This window comes from Delphinus delphis, chromosome 15 (genome assembly GCF_949987515.2).
Source record: "Delphinus delphis chromosome 15, mDelDel1.2, whole genome shotgun sequence".
Classification (NCBI taxonomy): domain Eukaryota; kingdom Metazoa; phylum Chordata; class Mammalia; order Artiodactyla; family Delphinidae; genus Delphinus; species Delphinus delphis.
The window spans coordinates 82467383-82475469 of NC_082697.1; the positions used below are offsets into that span (position 1 = coordinate 82467383).

The 8087-nt window shown below is 52.6% G+C and overlaps 1 long non-coding RNA gene across 1 annotated transcript; it reads right to left on the reverse strand.

The window, feature by feature from the left end:
- Positions 1-549: 549 nt before the first annotated feature.
- On the reverse strand, positions 550-7004 carry LOC132438891 (uncharacterized). Its single transcript, XR_009522236.1, has 3 exons — positions 6893-7004; positions 6702-6812; positions 550-788 (listed from the first exon to the last, which is right to left on the reverse strand). It is a non-coding gene; the product is annotated as an uncharacterized lncRNA (long non-coding RNA).
- Positions 7005-8087: the final 1083 nt, after the last annotated feature.

Here is an 8087-nt window from a genome sequence, read left to right on the forward strand (position 1 = left end):
TGGCTGGGTTCAGGGAAAATGCCCGAAGTTCTGTTAGCTGTGATAAAAATTCCTTCCGTGGGAGGGTTGTACCACTATGTACTCCTGTCAGCAGTGTATGAAAGTGGCTGATTTGGGGGGATGGGGTGGCAGGTCAACACAGAGACTCTTTCTGTGATGCCCTGATGGGCATCCCTCCACCAACAGGATGAGTGGGATAGGGGGATGTCAAAATAGTTGTGCCACATGCCACGGCAGGGTCCAGGGTTTTGCAGGACCTCTGCCAGGCCAAGGAGGACCCCTTTATAACTGAAGGATCAAAAGAAGGTTTGGGATTTCCAGGGGGTGTTTCTGGGATGGCCAGGACAGCTGGGTGGCCCTCAGAGAGCTTGGAGCAGAGGCCATTTACCATGTCATATTCCAGTGTGTAGACAACCTGCGGAGTGGTACCAGAGCACACTGGCTACTTTAGTCATCTCTTGCTGTGTGTATCAGTTATCTATTGCTGCATAACAAATTGCCCCAGAACTTACCAGCTCCAAATAATAAACATTTATTATCTCACACAGTTTCTTAGAGTCAGGAATCTTAGCTGGGTGGTTTGGGTTCAGGGTCTCTTGAGAGGTTGCAGTCAAGATGTTGGTGGGGTCTGTTGTCTTCTGAAGGCTTGACAGGACTGGAGGATTGGCTTCCAAGATGGCTCACTCTCACAGCTGTTGGTGGGAGGCCTCAGTTCCTCACGTGTGGACCGCTCCATAGAGCTGCTTGAGTGTCCTCATAACATGGCAGCTAGCTTTCCCCAAAGTGAGCTATGAGAGACAGAGACAAGGAAGCTGCAATGCCTTTTATGACCTGGTCTCAGAAGTCTTACACAATTACTTCCACCTTATGCTATTCATTAGAAGTGAGTCACTTAGTCTAGTCCACATACAAGTGGAGAAGAATTAGGCTTCGTTTTCTTTGGAGGGGAGTGTCAAAAAACTTACAGACATATTTCAATCCACCACATTGTGTGACACACCACCCCACAACCTGCTGGCTTAAAACAACCACCATTTATTTATTCTGTTATCTGGACAGGGCTCAGCAGCATGGTTCGTCTGCTGGTCTCATCTGGGATTCCCCATGCAGCTGCAGTCACCTGGAGGCTTGACTGGGGTTGAAAATTTCCAGATGGCTTCACTCACATGCCTGGCACTTCAGCTGGGATGGCTGGAATAGCTGGGGGTTGGCCGGGCAGATCTCTCTCCCCAGCAGGGTGGATTAGGGTTCCAAAAGGGAATCTTCCAAGAGCACAATCCCTAATCTGCATGGTCCTTTTCAAGACTCTGCTTGTGTCAAGCTTGCTAACATCCCATTTGACCAAAGCAGGTCACATGGCCAAGCCCAGAGTGTATGGGAGGTGACCACACAAAAGTGTGAATGCTGGGGGCGTGGGCCACCGGGAGCCCCCATGAAACAGTCCTCTCACTGGCCACGTGCCAATCTAGAGCAGAGGGGAAGAGAGAGAAGGAATGGCTTTTTGACTAGACCTCCAATTTTGTCTCCCCTCCCCCTGCCCCACCTCCACAGGCCTCTGCGGGTCCTAATAACATTTCATAAGTAGGCCTGGGTCTGCGGCTCCATGGGGAAACCTTGGTAGAGAAATTCTAGAGTTCTTTAAAAATACTATGACAAAGAGACTCCTTTGACAAAACTGACAGAAGCTCGAATTTGGGGGAACAGAAATATACTCAAAGTTACATCCTTAGGGGAAGCAGGTTTCCCATGAGTCTCTTGGGAGGACAAGGCCTAGGGGGTGGATTTGGAGGTGATTGGAGTTACCTTAAAATAGAAGGCAGAGTGGGGTGCTACCTACATGGCATGTATATGGCTGAGGCTGGGACTAAGGGGGTTGTCTTTTTCAGGCAGGGACATGTACCCCACCCACAGTGAGAAATGCTGCAAGTCACAGAGCAGAGGCCATGGATGTGTTGTCCATGTCCAGTTACAGGGAGGAAAGAACTGGGAACAAGAATCCAATCCACCCCAACATCTCTGGTGGAGACCAGGACCTGTGACCTCCCAGTGCGAAGAGCAGACAGCACGCCCTGGCTTCCAGACGCTTTTGCTCTCAGAGCCCTTTGAATGAGTGACCAGGAGAAATGTCAGACCCTCCGATCGATCGCTGGCACTGCTATTGTTATTGATGAGGACGCTGGCATGGGTGGGCGTGGGGCTCTGCCACTCGGAAGATGTGGGTGCTACTTTTCCCTATCTTCCTGGGCGTGGTTGGGGATCTTCTGAGAGCCTTTCCCACATTTTCTGCCTTTGGAATGTTTTCTAGATACGACAGGAAGAAACTTGCATTATGCAATGTTCTCCGAGTTGACACAGAGGGTTGGAGTCGAGATTTTAGCCTGTATCCTTAGCACCAGAAGCTTTCACTTAAAAGCTTTATTGAGGATTGTTGGTGTGTGTATGTGTTTAAATAACGACCCATCACCAAATCTGAACAAAGTATAATAAAAGTGACAAATATTGGTCCACCGTACACAGATTGTCACTTTGGATTTACTGCCCCCCAACTTTTTCTTTCAGCGAGTCACACTAAATTCACACTCTGGGCCTTAATCCATCACTCTATCTTTTAACGAAACATCTAATTTCACCGTTTCTTTTCCTCCCTTAGTATGACTTCTCTTGAGGTGCATTGGCAGGACTGATTTTTATCATTTGTTACATGTTTAAAACAACGCCTTGGATATAAATCAGAGCCTTTGCTGGGATGCTCAAGAAGTCGCTTTAAACACAGTAAATTTAGTGCCTTTGACTCATCCTGGGAAGTATGACGTAGGGAGAGTAACTGAAGCCCCTTTGAACTCCAGGGACAGGAGAATCATCCCTTCAAGGAGAAAATCAAAGGTTTTCTCTGACGTGAAAACTTCCATTTCTTGAAATCAGGATTCAGGAACAGATAGCCAACAGTGCGTTGGTAGAATCCACAAGGGGCCAGAGAAATCTGTGTTTGAACCCCAACTCAGTCACTCACATACTGTGTGACCTCTGGGTAGTCACACTACATCTCTGAGCTTGTTTCCCACTTTTAAGATGGAGACAGACTGCTTACCTCAAGCTTGTGAGAATTAATGAAGAGGCCTGCGGAGGTGTGCCAGCACACAACAGGTGCTCAATACATGTTCTTTTACTCAGGAATCAAGGCCTCCCTCCCTGATAGGCCCCTGGGACCCTGTTCCCTGGAGGGAATGAAGCAGCCCCGTATATCAGTTGGGTGGAAGCCTCAGGGTCCATCCCTGCAGCCCTTGCTCCTCCCACAGGATGGAGGAGGGTCTGCGTTCTGCCGCCTGTCCAAACTCAGAGCCTGCTGCTGGGGACTGTGGGGCTCCCAGTCTCCTGTCTCTGCCTCTAGTGCCTTCCCTAGAACCTCCAGGGAGGTTCCTGCCACCCCCAGTCTTTTCTGGAAGGAAACATGCCCCGGCCCACAGGGCTGATTACAAGAGCCAGGTTCTCCGAGACCTTCACCCCCACCCCTGTCTCCACTTTGGACATCCCCCCCCCCCCAGCCTCCCCATCGTACAGAGGAGGACGCCCAGGCCCCCTGCTGGGTGGGAGGGGTGCCTGTGTGTCAGGCAGGCAGGAAGGTACCAACAGCCTCGGTTCATCACCAGGGTCCTGACACCCAGCTCCCGACAGCCCTGGAGGGGACTCAGGGAGACAAAGGCAGGACTCCATGGCCACCCCACGCTCACAGCACTGAAGCAGACACGTTTCAGGTCCAGAGCATAATACAACCACAGTGATGCCTGGACAGGGCCGTCTACCCCACACGTATATATCTATCTACCCCTTCCCGATTCATTCACCTGCCATCCTAAGGCTCCTACTACGTGCCAGGCCTGTGCTGAACACGACATGGATCAGACCCAGGTCCTGCCACTTCTGCTGGTCTCCTTGCTGTTTGAACACACGGAAGAATGTGGGAGCTCAGGGCCTTTGCACTGGCTGTTCCCTCTGCTAGATGCCTCTTCTCCCAGACTCCCACTCGGCAAGGAGTGTCCAGTCTAGAGAAAGGATAAGCTGGACACAGATGCTCCCAGCCCAGTCGGGACAGGGCTGAGGTCAGGGAAGGGTGAGGGGCTGGGACCCCAGGGGGGCTGAGGGCTCTGCCTGAGGAGTGGGGCAGAGATGGGGCCTGGGGGAGGAGGGTCCTTCCCTTCTCTCTCTCCTTCCACCTCCTCTCCCTGCCCCACTCATGTTCTTCCAGACATGTTTGCTCACCGTAAGCCCCCGCAGCTTCTTGCCACCTTTCTGAAGCCCCTGGTCCTCGGGGACCTGCTCATATCACACTGTCTCTGGTCCAGCTCAGCTCAGCACTCTCCCTCCATCGTTTCCAACTGTGAAGTCCTGAGATGGCCTTGTGAATGGCTATGCGCGTGATGCCATCTCTTGAGAACCCGCCCGTGTACATTGCAGGTTTGGACGGCCCTCCGGCAGCTGTGTGGCCAACCTGCCCCCTGGGCTGCACGAGACAAGGCTACCTCAGCTGGACAGCTCCTTCCAGTAGCAGCACAGCTGAAATTAAGGGGGATAAATGGCTCCCGGCATTGTTACCAGCAAGACGTCTGGGGGGCCATAAATTTCACGAGGAATTAGTCACTCTCAATTGCTTTATTTGGTTTTAACTTAGAATAGCGCCTAAATTATTCAGCTAGGGAGGCAGGGGAGGAGGCAGGCACGGGTTGCCAGTTCCTGCAGCAGCGCCAAGGAGTCACGGGCGGGTGGGAAAGTGACGACATCTGTCTGGGGGTGGCCGTTGGTGTAGCTTGTGGGCCGCCTGGATTCCTTCTGAATTTGGTAAAATCACGACTTTGCACTCCACGGTGTGGCTTCGAAGGGGAGGCGGGGGACGGGGTACTCCTGCCACGTGGAAACCCTCCCTTCCCACCCTACTTCCTGCTCCAGCTTCTGCCCATCTTCCTGCTCTGCTTCGCAACAAGACTCCCCCAGCCTCCAAGGCTCTCCCCGGCCCCCCCCACCTCATCTCTTAAACCCCTTTCCAGGTAGGTTTTGCCCACACTGATCCTCGGGAGCAGCTCCTGAAGCCCCACGACCCCCCCGCTGCTAAATCCGACAGTTCATCCCCAGCCCCCGCCCCCCACGCTGCCCCTGCCCCTCCCCCACCCCCTAACTGGGCCCCAGGGCTCGGACCTCGGGCCTCGTCGTCCGACTACACTCTCCCCACTTGGTGAGCCTCAAAGCTATCAATTCATCAATGACCACTCAGCGTACTGCTCTGGACCAGACCTCGCCTGAAACTGCAGGCTCACAGGGACAATTGCCTTTTCGACTCCTTCACTTGCCCGCAGACTGAATTCCCAATAGCTCCTCCCCCACCCTAAGCCTTCCGCAAGGACCCTCCATCTCGTTCTTAGTAACTCCGGTGTCCAGTTGCTCACGCATATCCGTGGCAGCTGTCTTGATTTCCCCTCCTCCCCTCACACGCCCTACCGAACCCATCCGCAAGTCTCACGGGCGCCACCTGCAGAGCGCATCCAGAATCCCACCTCCCCCGCTCCCACCCCCGCCCAAGCTGTCATCCTCTGTACCCCAGACCGCTGCATTCATATTTCCTGTGTCCACTGCTGTTCCCACAATCGAATCTCAGCGGGGCAGCTGGAAGGAAAGCATGAGGTAGGTCGTGTCCCTCCTTCCTGCTTTTCTGTTCAAAACCCTTTGAAGGCTCATGTCACAGAGCAAAGTCCTCACAGGAGCTTTGGGTACCAGCAGGAACCCACCTCTGACTTCTCTTCTCTTTGCTCAAGCCATTTCTCCTGCTATGAACATCCCTGCCCAGACTAAGGCTCCTTCTGCCCACCAGTCTGTGGCCAGATTTCTTGGCCGAGTGATGAATGCGGGATTCTGGGATGCTCAGAAAGCCTCAAGCTAGGTCCCACGTCGGCATCAGGGATGCCCTGGGATTACAGGGATCAGAGCAGGCCCAGGGCATCCCCTGCCCAAGGCCTGATCAGGCTCCCAAGCTGGCAAGTAATTAACTTGCTTAATGAAGGCGTGCTTCCCTACCCGGGATGCTCTGGGGAGCTGAGTGACGTCCGCCGCAGATAGGGTCTCGTGCACTGTTGTTACAGCACATCAGGGTGTGGTGGGAGAAAACTAATTAGGAAGGGGGTTTCGGAAGCGCAGCCCCTTGAAGCAGAAGCCTGGGCGTGCTGCTGGCCTGGGAGAAGGGCTGGGGCGCTGGGTGCTGGTGGGGTCTGGGGAGCTCCCCATGTGGGTGTGGTAATGGAGGGGAAAGAGCTGGCAGTGCCCCCCCAGGCATTTCTCATCCACCCCATTACGTGCTGTTCCCAGAATTGTGGCGGCAGCCCCTGTTCCTCCTGAACCACAGGCATGAGGGGGAAAAGGCTCCCAAGCTTGCTGGTGCCCCTCCCTGGACCAGAAGGGCCTGGTCCCATGGTCTGTGTAAGGCAGAGCCAGCCCCTAAGACTTGGGGCCTTTGTCCCCACTCGTCCCTTGGGACAGGGCTCTCTCTGCTCTGTCCCACTCCTTACCCCTCTGCAGAAGCCCTGACCACTGCCTTACTCTGTCGCCGTCACCTCCTGCCGCCCCTCCCTGGGTGCTCTATACTGTGGGGCTGTCTCTTCTGCCTGCCTGCCTCAAGGCACTAACAGTTATTCAGCAAACACTGAGTGCCTACTGTGTACCTGGAGGCTGCAGACGGCAAAGAGAAAGACCGTCCCTGCTCCCGGGAAGCCTCCATCCCTGTGGTCCTGGATGCTGCAACAGCGTCGTTATCAGCTGGGCAAAGCAGGGCACTGGAGGAGGAGGAGGTGAGAGGAGTTGTTAAGACATGGAGTTACACAGTGAGAGCTGGGGGAAGCCCAGAATCACTTACTCTGAAAGGAAGGGTGTAGCTGGAGGCTGCTGCACTGAGGCAAGACATTTGCTGCTGGGAGATGATGCAGCCGTGCTCCGAGTCCATTCTGGGAGGTCTTCGGAGCCTGGCTCCCTGGGCTGTACCATCCGGAGCTGTGAAAAGGGAGGCCTCAGAGAGATTCCATGTACAACATCTCATTCTCCCTCCCTCAGAAAGCAGGTGAGAATGTTCACTTAGGCTGGGGGCTCCTCCACTGTGTGGGACTCTGGGCTAAGACTGGGAAGGTAAGGGGCCAGATTTTGACTGGGGACGCCCCGAATCTATGGATCAATCTGGAGGCAATTGACCTCTTTACAATATTGATTCTTCCCATCTGAACATAGTGTATCTCTCCACTTATTTGATCTGCCATTTCTCAATAATATTGTATAGTTTCCTGAGCAGTCTTATATCCCTTTACTTTTGAAAAAAAATTAATTGAGGCATATTTTATACACCAAAAAATGTACTATTTTAAAGTGTAAAATTCAGAGGTTTTTTTTAGTATATTCACAAGCTCGTGCAACCATCACCACTGTCTAAGTCTAGAACATTTTCATCACCCCCAAAAGAAACCCATCCCCATTAGCTGTCCCTCCCCATTCTCCCCTCTCCCCAGCCCCGAAACCACTCATCTACTTTATGTCTCTGTGGGTTTGCCTATGCTGGACATCTCATGGAAAAGGAATCATACAACATGGGACCTGTTTATGTCTGGCTTCTTCCACTCGGTGCAGTGTTTTTTTGAGTTCATCCACGTCGTGGCATGTGCCAGTTCGTCTGTTCCTTTTTATTATCAAATACTCTTCCGTTGTATGGATGGACCACAATTTGTTTATCTGTTCATCCACTGAAAGACACATAGCTTGTTTTTATTTTTTGGCTATTATGAATAGTGCTGCTATAAACATCTGTGTACAGGTTTTTATGCGGACATATGTTTTCATTTGTTTTGGGGTGGAATTGATGCATCACATGCTAACTCTATATTTAAGGTTCTGAGGAACTGTCACTGTTTTCCAAAGTGGCCGCACCCCTGTATATTCCCACCAGCAGTGTATGAGGACTCCAAATGCTCCGTGTCCTTGCCAACACTTGTTTGTTGTTATCTGCTGTCTGTCCTGTCCTCTAAAGTAGTTGAATGGATAAATGAGGATCACTTTGAAAGCGAGTC